This window comes from Lasioglossum baleicum, chromosome 12, assembly GCF_051020765.1.
Source record: "Lasioglossum baleicum chromosome 12, iyLasBale1, whole genome shotgun sequence".
Lineage (NCBI taxonomy): Eukaryota > Metazoa > Arthropoda > Insecta > Hymenoptera > Halictidae > Lasioglossum > Lasioglossum baleicum.
Genome location: NC_134940.1, coordinates 14,830,906 through 14,848,340, shown reverse-complemented (window position 1 = coordinate 14,848,340; position 17,435 = coordinate 14,830,906). Strand labels below are relative to the sequence as shown.

General features: G+C 38.2%; 1 protein-coding gene across 5 annotated transcripts in view; it reads right to left on the bottom strand.

Annotated features, from left to right (window-relative positions):
• LOC143214010 (CCR4-NOT transcription complex subunit 6-like) overlaps window positions 1-17,435 on the bottom strand; it is a 591,839-nt gene that overhangs the window by 353,839 nt on the left and 220,565 nt on the right. The window contains exon 6 of one of the 5 annotated variants that reach the window (XR_013010084.1): window positions 8,389-8,450. The exons of 3 other annotated variants lie outside the window; for them this stretch is intronic. The gene's annotated coding sequence lies outside the window, so the exon portion shown is untranslated. One more of the 5 variants, XM_076434475.1, reaches the window with a different exon arrangement.

The window sequence follows — 17,435 nt, the reverse complement described above, 5'->3', positions numbered from 1 at the left end:
TTGGGATCTGCAAATGCTATCACCAATGAAAATAGAATTTTATTTGGTACCACTTTTTCTTAAAAATTTGTCTACAAAAATTGAAAATTGCAGTCTAGTTATAAATTACTATAGACTATTTCTATGTTCTCTATTTACATTATGATATAATGCAACGTTAAATAGTTGTAAGTACACTAATCTGTGCAATCTCATATTTTATATATCAAAATAAGTATTTATGCATGTAATGTCTTCTTATGCATGCAATGTAAACTTACAATGCCCATAGCTTTTTTATCCGTCAACCAATTTCAATGAAACTTTGTGTACATATATTTCTAAAAATTTATTCGTTTTTAAAAGGCGTACGAATACTTTGTACACCGACTGTAAGTACGTAGGTATGAAGAATGGATGTATGTAATTAAAAAAATATATACATGTAAGTACGCATGTACACCATGCTCCCCGGCTGATGGACAAACAGAGTCCAATGCCGTATTTTCAATAAAGAAGAAGACATCGATCACAATGGCTAACTCGAGACCCTTGCTAGAGTCATGGGTTTCTAGCACTGCGCTCGAAATACTGCTTTGCCGACTGCATTGAAAAGTGAAATCGATCCATAAAGCAAGGCTTAATTAATTATCCCGATTCGTTAAAAATAATCCATTCAAGTTGCGATCCCAAACAGACACCGTACAACACACGCCGATTTAGTATCAGAAATTAAACAGCCCAGGATTTCTGAAATTGAGCGCCGTTTAATAAACATAGGTCTTAACGAATTCGCGCAATTATCCCGCCACTTACCGGGTTTTATCTACCGTTCGCCGTTTTAACGATTATCCGGGCGCTATTAGAATTAATCGGGAACAAGAAGAACAGTTCCTCATTTTCATCGGATCTCCTTCCAGCCGCGTTCTCGCACCGTGTAACAAAATCCATTTTACTACGAACGTATCTGCAACGATAATGACATCCGTTCGAAACGGCGCACTTTGTTATTCCGCCGCTTTCGTTATTTCCGCTTTTCCTGCCGTTTTCTTCTCATTTATCGCGAAAGGAAAACTGTTTTCTGCGCGACGCGGCGCCACGTTTCGCGATTCAATCAGTTCGTTCCGTTTTTCAATTTTCCCCGAGGTTGTCTCCGCGGGGTCCCCGGTTCACGGCTATGAAAAACAACGCGACGACGACGTTTCCACGGTTGAAGGTGCTCGCATTCCCACAGAATGACGCGGGAAATGTTGAAAAGTGCGCAGCTGTACTGGATATTAGCCCGGCCCGGCCTATACTATCCTATGGCTATGATGTCGCGAGGAAAACCCGCATGAACTCTGTTCCAGAGTCGCCAGATTAAGAGACTTGTGTCCCCACTGTACCTTCCCCTTCTACGAAGCTATTCCCCCACGCCGCCCGGTCACGTGACGCGTTCCGCCTCTGGCATCGTAATCAGTAGAGTGCGGATTCTATGCATTTATAACGAAAATGGGCACGTACAATTTAAAGCAGTGGACAACGTAAAAATATTTAAGGACATCACTGCATTCGTTTCAGCTTAATAGGATAATTAAAGGAATTATACAATTTTTATTTGTCTCGTGTGTCCTGCAATCAATGCGAACATTTTTTATTTTGCATAAAGATCCGCAGTAGTCAGTGGTCGGGGAAATCGAGGGGAATACAGTTTACCCCCTCTCTGAGAACCACATTAATACGTGACTAGTCGATAGTGGAAGGGGAGAAGGCGGAGTGGGAAAAGGACCTCTAACTAAAGTAGATTACTAAATGGTTTTCGGAAGATCATCATTTCGGAATGGTAAGAAAACTAAAGTTAATGGTACAAGGAAATTGATGCAGCTATGATCTAGTGCTGTACATTCTCGAAGAAATCTAGAAAAGAAGTGTGAATTCAAGAAGGACACGTTACACTTCAAATCAGCTGGTTCTGTTAAGACATCACGAAGTTTGACCCATTCGTAACAACAATCAGCAAGTCAAATACGAAACTATGAGCATTAAAAGAGTTCAAGAACATTGTTCCACTGTGTTCGACTTGTTAAAATTATTGTAAGAAGTAATACATTTTTATCTCATTTCTGTTTTCTGGAATTCACTTGTAATTTTGCATACAGGTCTACAGTTTAGACCTGAGTCGCCCAGATTAGGATTTGTGTCCCCACTCTACCCGCCCCCTTCTACGACGCTGTTCCCCCACGCTTACCGTCTGGTCACGTGACGCGTTTCGTCACTACGTCACGTGACTAATCCGGTACTGGCAGAGAGGGTAATATTTTCTCCTTAATCGAGTCGATTCTCTTGATCTGATGATACTGGATTAAATCCGTAAAGGAACCCTGTGCTTATGGTTGTTCCGCTAGGTTCTGTATACTATGCAGTATATCGGCACTGAGTATACCAAGTACGCATGCCTCAGCCACGCCCAGGGCCAGTGTCAGACCTACTTAAGTTACACTGCATCAATAAGTGCCAGGCCTCGGGGACCTAATTCTGCAAATTCGTTGTACCTTGTCTCGAATGTCACTTGCTGTTGCATTAAAGCCGCGCCGAGGGGTACACGTATTCCATTAACTGAAGAAATGCCCGAACGAATTCTTCGCGGCCGAGAAGGTCAAGTTCTTCAGCCTCTCTCAAATCCTGACTGCGCCCAGAACTAATGACTCCAATACCGCTTCTAATGAATCGCATCCAATATTCGCAGAATGAGCACAAGCCTCGGGCACCTGGCTAGCAACTATACACCCAACTTACTGGCTAAGAAGAAACACCGGTAAGGAAATATGGTGGAACGATAAGCGGCTGGTTATTTTTACACAATTATTGTTGAAAAAGTATCAGCTTACGCGAACACTGCAGTCATCTGTTTGCGAATGTTTTATTATCTGCTGAACTTCCTCTTACTTAGCCACGGAATTTCGTTTCGCGAAACAAACTTCCGGGACAACCTGAGATTAAGTAGGATACTTTCCAACAGCTGATATACATACTTGTACGTATGGGGTGGAAACAGCCCTTAAAATTCGGAGTGAGAGGGTTCGATCGAATCTTTTGGTAATTGCTAGGGCTGAAAGAACATTGCGTATTTTCAATAGAAGGGAGGGTACAAGGAGATTCTGGAACACCTCATTTGTTTAAACAATGCAGCAATGAATATTGTTTATACTCGTACTCTCGCCACCAGAAGACAATTTTTAAGCTACATTTCAGAGAAGCTCGGAAATGTTCACATAATAATCACTTTAAAAACCAATTATAGTATAAAATAAAAATCAATCAAAATTTCTTATGTGAATTACAACAGATTGGAGTGAAAGAGAAATTTATATCCTTTCGTGATATGTTCAATAGATTGAAAATAATATAACAGTATCTGTTAATTTTTCCAATATTTTTACTCTTTTAAATTCCACCTACTAATTTTGCCCATAAAATCCACTGTCCGTTAATAATATATATCTGATCCAGCATGTCTAACGAGGCAGAAGCCTGATAGGCAACCTTGCTCGCGAGATTTTTAATTATTCAATTAACAGGCTCGCCAAACAATGCCTTTATTCTCTTCTTTCTCTTTCGCTTTTCTGGTGCCCGACTCCGGTCGCAAATCATAGATCAAGAGATGCGAAACATTCGAAAGAAAATCTGCATAATCATTGGGGATGCACAATGAACATGGAACATGTTTATTTTTCATAGCGTTACTTCGTCGACTATAACCATTACGTAGACATTAGAATCACTAAATAGTCCTTATTGATAACGTTTCTATAGCGGCTCGAGGATCGTAACGGTTGGTTTATAGTCGGTATAGTCATTTTATAGCTGGTATAGCCGCCATTATAGGTGCTTTACAGTCGGCGGAACCACATTATATTCACATTCAAGAATAAATCACGCATAAGCGACATTGGCAACCTTGCTCATCAGGTTATTCGTTTCTCATTGATTTATTCTGGTTCGAGCAACCATGTTTCCGATTGCAGTAAATGCGACCATAAAGAGTTTCCACAATGAATCTTTTCCATTCACCATAAAGGAACACTGTATTCAATTACTAGGCCTCTGGATGGTTCAATGTCTTAGCAATTTTACGTTGGTTCACAGTAAACAATATACACAGAGAAACTCTTGAAAAGGATCGATTTTAATGCATTTGTAAAAATATTATTAATTAGATTTTACCGGTGTTAATGGACATCTTCTTGTTTGAAAATTGTATCAACATATTCGTGAGACTTTTCTAGTTAAAATGACATCAAACACGGTACAATTCCGATCACATTTACTGATTTTCTTAGAAGAGATTAGATTAGAACTTTTACACGCGAAAGACGTATTCGAAATCGAATAAGTAATTATCACGGTAACTGCGTCGTATTTGGTCCCATTTGAATCAGAAAAATGTCACGAACATGTTGCTGAAAGTTTCACAAGAATACAAGAATCAAAAACAAAAATATTAGATGATTGCATAAGATCGTGACCGATCTGAAAATAAAATTCAATGGTTAAATTTTAAAGAATACAACTTTATTAATCAATTATAAATATAGTCGCCATTCCCTTTTCTAATTGTAGTAAATTTAACCATTTTTTAATTAACCGATCTTTAATCAAATCTTTAAAATTTAACCATTGAATTTCATTTTCGAATCGGGCACGAACTTATGCAATCATCTAATAAGTATTGAATTAGCATTGTCTCACCGATGATCAGCAATCGAACTACTGTGCTCCTGAAAACTGTGCAAAAAATCGGGGGAAAATTGAGGGGAAAATGTTACCCTCTCTCTGCCAGTACCGAATTAGTCACGTGACACGGTGAAACGCGTCACGTGAAACAGCTGCGTCGTAGAAGGGGAGGTAGAGTGGGGACACAAGTCGAAATCGTGCTAATGTCTTTCACATCTATCGAGACACATTTTTTAAATAAAGGTATACATATTTTTTATCTTCAATAAAAATCAAATCATTATATTTAATTTGTAATAAAAGCATTTATTTTAATAAAAGCAAATTTTCTATTAATTGGGTATTTGACACATCAATATTTTTCTCACAGTTACAACCAAAATGGCGTCCCAAAATTTTCGCGGCCTGGACAAATGTCCGGGTTGCCCCATCTCTAGAGAGGGCCCTGGAGCGAGTTCCTTTTGCCCCAGTGCCGTCTCGAGGGACAACTTGCGAGGCACGGAGAGTACGCGTTTCGTTCTATGAAAATGATGAACAGACTTCAGCAGCGTTAAGGCGCGATAATCGCATTACGGCTCGCGCCGAATAATATTCCTTATTCAGAATGTTGCTTCCTTCGTCGTTGCTGTTGTTTCAGGGGAAAAGTTCTCGGTATAAATATTTGATGGTCTTCCCGAATTGGGTATCAGCTAAGCTCGAAACAAACAAAGGGAAGAAAACGAATGGAAGTTTTCTGGATGGATGGGAGAAGAGCAGTGAAGAGGGTAGCAGGGGGTGGCGGGACGAAAGTAAATCCCGCGTCGGTTCGAGGAGCTCCATAAGCGGGTTCAGTTGTCTTCACGTGGGCAGAGGTAAGCCGCAATTTCAATGCAAACTTCGGCCCGAAGAAAAGAATGGGGGTGGGACGGAGGGGGAGGGCGAAGACGAGGCAGAGTTCCCAGTGCTCTTAATGTGGAAAGTTTAATGATATTAATGAAAGTGGTATAGTAGGCCGGTCTGCATTTTCAGCGCGGCAACTTTAATAATGTCTGGTTCATTTACATTCCCCTGAATGAGAGGCCGAGGGCCAGCGGACTCATACCACTTAAAACTGACGTCGACCCAGCGCGACTCTACCTTTAATTATTCCACGGAACACAGGGGAGGATGCTTGGGACACCGAGGAATTATGAGATCACAAACTGTGACGTCTATCAAATACGGGGAACCCCTCCGGTCTGACTGAAATCTCGATTATCAGAACTGTTATATCCTACGGCTTACATCTGTGCGTATATACAGAGTGTCTCGCTTGCACCGAACCTCCAAATTAATTCTCGGTAATATCCGAAATATGAAAGAGTAGTACCAACCCCCTGCGCTCATATGTCGAGGCAGACTCGAGGTGAAGGGTGTAATACTAATTTTGTTTTCTCACTGAGATTAAATAAATGTATTTAGCTACTTTCAATGCAGTAAAAATGTTCAGTCTTTTGAAATGCATTTCACATAGCACACAAATAAAGAAACGTTAAATTAATTTCGAAACAATAATAGTAGAAAGATTAGATCTCCGAAGAAGTGAAATAAATGTTACTTGTCTGAGAAATGTAGAACCGGAAGGAAAATGACGTTAATTTGGAAACAATAATAATAAACTTTTATATAATTTCCTCTTGACTGTTGTGATTTTTCATTAGACATATCAAAAGTGGTGTATGTTACGTGCAATTAAAATAATTAAAATGTATAACAAGAATGTAAAAAAATTCCCTCATTGTAAACACTTCAACAGTGAATTCACGTTCGAATGAAAATTAACGAATTTTAAAAGCTTGTCCGTTTAGTTGTTGCTGGTTCGTTTAATTTAATTTTTCCTCGTTTCGTTAGTACATATCCCAAAAGAAGCATAAAATTTCGGAAAGAGCGCTTAATTAATCTCCCAGGCCGATTTTTAATTTTCCGGGCGAGCGAGCCGGATCTCTTAGGAGATCGAGTTTTATAATTAATTTAACGTCCAACTTGTAAGAGGACTTTGTACGCTTTCGAAACGTCCGTTCGACGATAAAAACAGCGCGGCAACAGTTTCATTACAAACAACAGATTGCAAAGCTGTCCGCGAAATATAATATTTTCTCGTTTGAAGTCGTTCGGAATTAATAACGTTATCACGTTGGGTCGCGGGATTCGCTTGATTGTCGATTACAACGTGTAATTAATAGACTGCGGACTGCTTATGTTTACAAAGTGGAATGCAATAAGATTCTATTTTTAATGTAAACAGCCTTTGTAAATTCAAAACAAATGAAAATTGTACAACATTCTGTCAAAGTTTATATTCTATCCTTTCTTGAAGATTTTCATAAGCCATAAATGCATAAAGATCCGCAGTCTAGTTATTAATAATGTGCTAATTTGAAACTTCATCGTGTGGAAAAATAATTTGGACGTTCATTAAAAGTGTACTTACTTAAAAGGGGTTGATTCGTGAAGTCATTTGAAGTGACTTTGTCCTTTGCGAAAATGTTCTCTGTGGCTTCGTTCAGGAGTTATTAACGAAAAAGACGAACCAATGAGAGCGCGGCTACAGCGGACGCACTTTGGCTCGGCCAATGTCTGCGCCCCTGGAGTCCCCACTCTGCCTTCCCCTTCTACAGCGATGGGCAAGGTAGGGGCCCCTCAATCGCTTGCTTCCCCCACAAACCTCTCCTCTTTCATGCAACACGCGCTTTCGTTGCGATCCGCGAGCCCAGCGAACGGAGGAAGCTCGTCCTTCCCCCATAACAGTGACGGGCACGGTAGGGCCCCCTTAAGAGTGTCCGTCTAGCAAGAGTGTGGTGGTACACTCACACCGCTAGACACTGCATACTGTATACGTACACGAGAATTGCAAGGGTCCAGGAAATGACAAATCACGTCTCGCTAATACACATTTGGGGCCCCTACATAGTCACAATCGCTAGATAAAAGATCAATCTAGCGCGCATGGTACCTAAGATGGCCTACTTTTGCGTTTTCGAGGCGTAATTTGCATTATTCGGCAGCAAGTGACTGTCGCTCAGTGTCGCCAGGTCGAGAAAATCGAGGGGAATACAAGTACCTCCTCTCCGATGACCAGTCCAGTCTACGGCACGTACACCGTGGTCTACGGTCTTAGTGGGGGACGTTGGAGTGTGCGCATGGTGCTGGAATGGGATAGTGGAAGGGGAAAAGGAGGAGAATGTGTGAGAGCCATTTGGCCCTCAACTGGTGACACTGCTGTCGCTCAACAGCCACGATAGGCGGCAGCACTGTCGCGACGCCATAATGCTTCTCGAACTCCGCTACATACAGGTTTGCGTTTTTCGTTAATAACTCGTTAACGAAGCCGCGGAGAACATTTTCGCAAAGGATAAAATGACTCGAAATGACCTCAGGCATCATCCTCTTTAAGGAAGTACAACATTTTTGGACACCTGGTGTATTCGAGGTGTTTAAACAGCCCCGAATAAATTAACAGCGTATAAAGAATAATTGGATTCCACGTAACACGCAATCAAACCCGTTGACATATACGGTAGGAACAATTACACGATCGAAATATCGTAATTCCCGTTTTAATGCGACAGATGAAGCCCGTTCCCGCGAATCCCGGTGAATATTCATATTGTACATATACAATGAGAATACCTGGATGGTAATAAACTTTAATTAGCCGAAACAGGTGCTACGACTTACTGAACGCTCGATCAAGGGACAAGTATCTCGCGCGTGCTTCAACTAATTATCAGCCGCCTTACCTGGAACAGAAACAACGTGCTAATTAGTTTTCGTCTTTCGATTGCCTCAGCCTGTTAGTTAGCATTCATGCATTATCGTGTAAAATAATCGACATACTGTATACACGGTCGAGCATAAATTTTCTGCCACCGTTCATTTTACAAACGCAAATTTTCCACAATATTCGAGCCGTTTCGCGATTGCTTGAAATTCTACTCTCTGTCGGATCACTTTCATACCGTAGATTCAATAAAATATTGCATGAAACACGATCTTTATATTTTATTTAATTTCACCATTGCATCGCGATATGCAAACAATGTGCGAAATTATTGAAATTGTTTATGAAAATGGCCGGTAAATCTGTAAGTCAAAATATGATAAACATTTAAAGAATTTAAAAATGCTCGTATTATTATTTTTACGTGATTGCAATTATTCAAAAAAGTAATAAATCTCTATACATATGTATAAGCTTCTGGCGCAGACAATCCTTATTTTGCATAATAAAAATGCTAATAAAAATGATTTAAAAACTGTAATTTAACCAAACGAAACTCACATTCTGTTTACAAAAACTTCGAGAAGTTCGTCCCATTTATAAATATTGTCAGAAATAAATTTCTCACAGAAATTACTGTTATAAATTTATTTTACAAAATACTTCGTTTCCAAATAAATATAGACTTATCAGTAGACTGCGGATCTTTATGCATTTATGAAGAAATTGGTGTGGCAAAATATAAAACAGTAGAAGATTTAAATCAATTTTTATGTTATTCCCGCTTCCCACAACCAATGCAAAACTTCTTTATTTTTCATAAAAATCCGCAGTCCACTTATCACAGATGTACATCAATTCCTTGCCAAACAATATAAAACAGTTTATGCAAATTTGTACGAATCAAAAAGCTCATTAAATTCATAAATCATGTCACAGTAATCAAAATAAAGGAGAACAGTCAGATACTTCGCGGTAGAAAATTAAATAAAAACACGGTAAATGTTTACCACCGTATTGATTCCCTCCGTAAGTTTTCATAATAGCTGGATGGGGAAAAAAAGAACGTGGAATTTAATATAAAATTTCTCTGCGGTGAAATATCGTCTACGGGATAAGCCGATATTGCTTTTCATTGGATAATTTCTATTAATAACAGTATCGTATCGATACCGGCTGATAACTCGCCTAATGAAAAATCGATGCGGCAATGAACGGGTTAAGATCGATTACACATTATACCTTCCATAATTTTGACATTCTTGTGGTGACGTGACTGCGTCTCATCGATTGGTATTTAGGTCGCCGAGAGTAATTAGACAGTACCTAGTCGGAGCGTAATCTACTTATGAGTGAATGTACGCCACGGCAGGCAGGCGGACCTATTCTCTGTCGTCTACGATCTCTCTTGCATTATCCTTAACACTTCCTCGACTCTTCGAATAATCCGATGCACATTTCATGGCCACCTTTTACCGCTACACCTTGCTCTGATTCGTACTTCCTTTTCAGCGTGGAACAAGAGTCTCCATTATTTCCGGTCGGCATGGCCTCCATATTAACCCATTTAGTCCAAAGCAATGGAATAAGACGGTCTTTGCATACGGAAATAATATTCGTAATAACAATAAAATCGCTTTCTCCAAATTGTTCGAAATAGCTCTCTGCACTCGGTGCTATTTTAACCCCTTGCCCTACGATTTGTTTTAAGGTTTCAGTGATCAGAACTTTTTTCTAGATTCATGTACATCGCAATTCCCTAAAAGAGGAGAAAATTTACATCTATTGTACGTCTATATGTTCTGCAATAGCTGTACATTAACAGAAGCAAGAAAGAATTTTATTTCGTTTTAAAGGAAATTAACACGTTCGCTACCAGCATTTGTGTTTCGTTGCTTACCTTCCTTGGTCGAAAGTTTTATTAAATGCAACGTACCCGACTTTGAATTGTTCAAATAGTTTAACAGAAGGAAGTCACAGATTCTCTGAAAATTATGCATTCTACTATGACTTTCAACAACGAAGAGAGTGCATAAAATTAATTTGACTGTTTTTAAGTGAACTGTCAAATTGTGGATGTCGCTTTAATAACATATTGATCGGTTTCATATTTTCCATTTCACAATTATTGAAACTATGAAGTTGGTTACATGAAAATTGATTCGATAGATTTTTTTAATCGGGCACATGTTGTAATAAAAATTGCACAAAATCTAGACAAATAGAACCTTGTCATTTTTGTAAAGCTAAGACATTTTAGTTGCTTTTAGTGCTCGGTAGGTACATCTTATTTGGTATTTATTTAATTTATATGCTTCGATCTGCTCATTTTTCTCTTAAATGTCTCAAATCTAGTAATAATTATTTGACCGGACTACAATATTTGGGTATTGTCTTGTAAAATTCGATAACAACAAATCGAAAAAATATATAATAATATTTTTAAAATTAAAAATTTAAAATTATAATACCAAAGCGTATAAATATGGAAGGCAGAGAAACTGCCATAATTTAAAATCAGAGAACATAATTGTTTATTGAAAGGAATATTGTTGATATTCGCTTTATAGCTTTTAAATTTTACACCTCGCAACTCGCATTCGATGCGGAATTTTCTTCCGCCATTGTGCCCATTTTTGGTCCGGTAACTCTTCCATACACGTATAAAAAATTCAGTTTCTGTCCCGAATTGTCATCGAATTGCGTGAAACGTGTAAAAGCTTTGGACACCAGTTAAAAACACGAACGGACAGACGGAATTGTGTTTTTATTGGCACCGGTATTACATCGTAAATTTTAATATCATAACCGGCTGCTGTAAAATAAAACTTTTCGAAACATCAGTGTAATATTTCTAGAATACTTTTCGGACAGTAACAGAACTACCGTAAATACAGCCATTAAAATAATGTGCAATTCGTAAACAACATTTTAGCGAGTGTTCATCGAGATCTGAAAATTAATGTCACCGGAAAAATAAGTATGTTATTAAAATCGAATTTCAGAACCGGTCCTTTTGGTTTTTGCAACATTCGAAACCCGGTTTTTAACATTGAAAACTCGGTTTTAAATATCAGGATTGAAATGTAAAAATAATCTTTATGAATTAGGCTAATACTTGACACGCGCAAATTCATAAAAACATTCCATTATACAATTTAAACTTCGTCGAAGAGAAATATTTACTAAATGTAATAAAAATTAATTATTTTATATTCGTTACTACGCTTTTGTAGATTTTATTTCGTTACGTTTCTGTAGTTTTCGAAATGTTACATGAACTGCAGAATTGTACGGGTTTCAGTTATTTTATTTTAATAGCGCTTTGTTCCTTTTCCGTAAAAATTCGGAAACCAATTCCACAAACACTGGAATTCGAAAACCTATTTTTCCAACTGTTACTAAACAAGAAAAATCCATTTAAATTTCATTGAATTACAAACTTTCGATTTAAATAAATCCAGAAAGGTGGGCTTGGAAAAATCGTCATTATCACTCTGATAAATTTGATTTAACAAAAATACTGGAATTCGAAAACCTATTTTTCCAACTGTTACTAAACAAGAAAAGTCCATTTAAATTTCATTGAATTACAAACGTTAGATTGAAATAAACTCAGAAAGCTGGGCTTGAAAAAATTGATCCTGACAAATTTGATGAAACATTGAATAAGAAAAAACCGATTGAAATTCTATTGATGTACAAACTTTCTGTTTAAAGTTTAAATAAATTGAAGAACGTTCGCTCGGAGAAAATCTTAATTGCCACTTGCACCGTGGATGTTTGGTTTCGGGTAAAAGCAGATTAAAAGTGTAATTACTTTCGCCCCACTGGGAAAAATAATATTTGACGTTTACTGCGAGAGCTTTCCCATGGAGAAGTTGCAAGGTGCGCGTTATCGATATTACGAGGCAAGTATCGCCGTTAATAATGGTATGCAAAACTGGAACAGTTATAACGATAAATGTCGAAGCAGACTGCAGGTGCGTTTTATTTCCCCGAGAGTGAGCTGGAAATTCGCGATTTTCGTCGAGTTTGCAATATGTCTAGTTTATGTACTCCGGGGGAGCGCCGGGCCGCCATCGCGCGTTGTAATTACGAAGTATACACGGCGCCGAAACAAAAAGAAAAAAGAAAAACTACAAAAATTAAATGTCGCTGCAACAAAAGGCCGCTCGCGCACCGTTGTTTTAATAAATTGTAGACTGACTAAATTTCCAATATCACAACACAAACTTGTTTGTTGCATCAACAAACAAGATGATAAAACAAGGATCCGTTGTTCCGAACAGTTTTTTCAATCAGCCGTCGATCCAAAATATTAATCCTCTCTTTTTCCAGTTACTCGCACAATGTACCGGGAATATTTCAATTGACAGAAATTTTTTTTTTACCTATTCTACGAGTTAGAGAAGTTTCAACGAGTGCGCACGCGTGTGTCAAAGGAAATCCTGTCGCTGTACAATTTTTTTAATCGAAATATTCAACACTCTTTTATTTGTAATTTCTCGCTTCAGCTGTTAGTGACAAATACATTCTCCAACGGTGGCGAATTTGTTCAGTTCACAGCGGCGGAACGAGCAAAATGAGGCAACAATGTTCCACGAAAGCAGCAATACATTTCACCCGCGAACATTCGAAAAGGGTAGAATGACGCGGCCATTATTACCAATTGCGCGTAACAGCTAATTACCCGTAATCATGCCATGCGATACATCAAGCTTTCAGAATAATGGCGCGGCAGACCGCGGGAAATTACGCAGCGGTCCTGTCCGACTAGTTTTCACTGTTACTTTTCACTCTTACCTTCGCCTCTGTTCCCACTGACAATTTTTTGACCCAATGAGACTCGAACCCTTCTAATTTGTAATTACGCCGAGACGCTTGTTCCGGTATGACAATGACCCGGCTCGTCGAAAGAAACGGAATTCTTCGGGCCGCGCCGCTCAGAGGTGTTCGCAAATTCTTTCGGAAAGGTATGCGGCGAAACCGAGCAGAACTGTGTCCACCCTTGTACAAATTAAATTTATTTACCTGGACGCTAAATCATAAATTTTGTCAAATTGAGCCGTTCATTTTGAAAGTCCATTTCCTAAGTCCGTTTTCGAGAAAAATCAAGCTAGCAATTTTAATATTTACACATTTCTACGGTATGTTTTCATTCTGAAGCAAATTGTAACTAATATATTTAAAATCATACAAATTTTTTACTAACGAAAGATCATTTTTGAAAGTTCTTCTTCATTTTCTACTGCTTTCAATCTAAAAATTGAGGTGAACTATGTCCACCATTGTACCAATTAAATTTATTTACCTAGTCGCTAAATAATAAACGGTGTTACGAACCGCCATCGAATTTAATAGTAAGCAGATCGATATAAATTGAGACACGCACATCGTCTTAAAAAGTGTCGTTTTGAGATAAATTCGTTTTAAACTTGAGCTTGGCAACGCCCAAGTATCGATACGAGCTTATGTTTGGCTTTGCAACTTCGAAACGAAGCGGTATCTAACTTACAAACTTCTTGCATGTTATATTTAAGACGTCGGACTGTTATTTAAGCTGAAGGAAATTTTTCGAATTTTTCTAAAATCAATAACCGAATCGAATAACTTCGAGTTACGCGAGAATTAGCACGTTAATTTTATTCTGCATAAAGATCCGGAGTCCAATTATCAACTTCAAAGCATAAAACTGTCTTCAAAGTTGAAAATCGTCGTTCCATTCAAAAATGAATTCTCCCGAGAACAATGCGCGCGCTAGAATGAAAATAAATTTTATAGAATCGTGTTCGGTTCACAAAGATATTACTTAGAAACGTCCGTTTCGAAGCGTTAAAATTTGTGGGGCGGTGTAATTTCACAGTAGCCTAACCCGTTAATTATCCCTGTTTAATCCTTCTTATTGAGATAAAGGATTTCAATTATCGACAGAGGCATTGATCAAGTCGGACTGTAGGTATATGTATAGCGCGCACGGTTGTAGAGGCACGTGTGTTGATTTACGTCGTGAGAGCAGGGCACGTGGCAGCCTGAGGATTCTTTCAATTCCCCGTTCCACCATTAACCCTGTTTCTCACGGTTCCCTCTCCCGGTGCTCTCTCCGCGTCTTTTCTCCTACCGAATGCATTCCTATTGCTTGTCTCTGTCCTCCTTCCCGTGGTCTCTTTCTGATCGCTATTTGTCTCCTTCAGCCTTTTGTCCCTTGCCACCCTCTAGCTCTCTCGCGCCCTTGTTCAGCTTCCTGGCTCCCCGCGCGCGACTCGCGAAAAAATAAAACCACCCGGCTTCCTCCGGAGCACAAGGTCCGCGTAATCTCCAGCTTACTTGGCACGCCCATTCGATATCCGGATATTTTCTCCTTACACCGTATCCCCACCGCTTCCCCTCCTTTCGTCAAATGATTCTTAATTCCCTTTCGCCGCGCTTCCGCTGCGAAATAAGCTTTATTCGCAGGAACAATTCGTACAGATGAACGATCTGTTACAGTCGGGGACGAAACGATGGGACACCCTACATTTCTTATAGTACAGTAAATCCTCCATCGACGCAAAAGCATCGGGGAGGTCCGTTTGCATAGATCGTAGAGGGGACACTATTTCTTTGAAGGACAGACTCTCCGTGTCTCTTTATTTCCCATAGGCTGTCCTTCCTTGCGCCCGAAACGTTCGTCGTCAATTAATCGCACGGGCCTTTGAACTTTGCCGACGACTCACAGTGGTTTTTACCTAGTAACCAGTGGTTTGTCTAATTCCAGCAGGATAAAAATAATTTTTCTCAATTATTGAAAAACATATTTAATTGAGAAAATATATTATTAGACATACTGAACCAAATAATTCTAACAATTATATCTAGTTATTTCCATTTTTTATCCATTAACGACTAGGTGAATGTTCCGAAACTGCGATGAATGTTTGTATTGTGCATTGAAAAATGGAAAGTAAGTACATATTAAACTAATTTATATATTCTCGGTTTAGTTTAAAACTAAACTGAAAAGCGTTTTTTTTTTATAATAAAATTATAAAGCTTATAGTAAAACTTATAGTAAAAAGGAATGAGTGAAAAATAAAATTGTAAATAAATACATTAGATGTACTTACGAATGTTGTTACATTGTTTTCGACTTGTTAAGACTATTGAAAGGTGCAATACATTGTTATCTAGCTTCCATTTCTTACAGTCATCTTCAAAAAATTTTATTTTGCAAAAAATCCGCAGTGTAGCTATAAGATATAATTAGCTGGAGCCACAGTGGTCATATGAAGGTCCTTGACATTTTCCAAAATATCTTGTTAACTGTCCATTTTTCGGCCATATGGTTCCACTACTTTTTGATGTGGAAAAGCAAGGAGAATTGACATGCATGAAAACCTTCAATAATAATAACAATAAAGACCTTCATATTAAAGAAAACCGATTGATACCATCTTCTAGTCCTTTCGAAGTCATCCATCTTTTCCCTCTAGCATTTTATCCTAACTTCAACAAAGATATACCTCATTACAACTGCATAAATCACCTTGTACATACATTCACGCAATTTCGTGCTTAACAATGAATTTTCGGGATTGACAGGACATTCCCAGTCCCATCTCGACAAGGACACTTGGATGCAGAATCAAAATGATGTATTACAGGCTGCTCGTTATCCAATAATTGACGAGAGAAATAATTTGACATTTATTACATTAATTATTTGACCGGATCAGGCACGAGGTTCGGCCATCGTGTAATTCGACAGCATCGATCCCGGAGCTCATACAATTAGTATGAAATTACAAACATAATCAATTTCTCAAAATCAGAAGCTTGCCCAATACTTTAATCGGATTATACTTCGAGTAACAGATACCATTTCATTGTACGATAATGTTCGTGAATAGACGCGATGACTATTACTACCATGAATAAGGGTTTCGAGAAAAATTGCGAATCATAGTGGAGCCTCAATATAATTGGACGAAATCGGGTCTGAAAATACATGGAGGCATCGAGGTACATTCAATTACCAAGATAAAAAAGCGGCTGCGTAAGATCCCTCCCTCCTCTCGTTATAATTCTAATGAGAATAAAATTTACGCTCCTCCTTCTACTGTTGATTTTTCATTTTATGTATTCTATATCGCAGACGATTTTTATTTCGCACGAAGATCAGCAGTTTAATTATTCGGTTTCGTAAAATTAATTCACGGATGTTTTTCTCGTTGTCTTCTTCAGTAATTTACAAAAACAAATAAAAAGTAGAAGATATTACAACGTTCATCAAAATGGCTATCATTCGGCTGGATAGGCGATTCGTTTCTAAATTTAGGTCGAGCTTAACTCGTATCTGGCGAAGTTCAAATGAATACTGTATTTCGGTATCGATTAACCCCGGAATCATAGATCTGCGTCAATAATTGACTGCGAATTGATACTAATTGACCTCAAACCGCGGCTTGTTAAATTCCAATTAAGTGTCGTGTGCATTTATTACGACTGCGATTGTGAGAATCATGATAAACCGTCGATTTTCAATGATTCAACCTTTTTGGTGATCCGAGAAAATGAAACAGGAAACAGTTATACTGTTCTCTGCAAGCAATGTAACGTCGGTAATTTTTTATCTCAATTCTCAATTATTTGTTTGAAAATGAAGGTGACCTTAGTTGTATTCGATATGACCTGCAAGGTAATAATACAAGGTCAGAAATAGAAGAAGTAATTCTAACCTGTATTTAATATATTAAATTAATTATCTCATTAATTTTTTTAGAGAATGTGTTATTTATGTCAAAACGAATCCATTCAACGTAGACATTCAAGATCACAAGGTTAGAAATTGAGGAAATAATTCCAACAATATTCCTGTGTGGACCCACCTAGTATATTAATGTGCTATACTAAAAATCTATTTGGTTAATGTATAATTTGTGTCAGAATTGTTCGAGCCGAGCTCCCAATCTCGTTGCCCAAGTTTCCATTAACTCGGTCCTATCGATACGATGGATTAATGGAA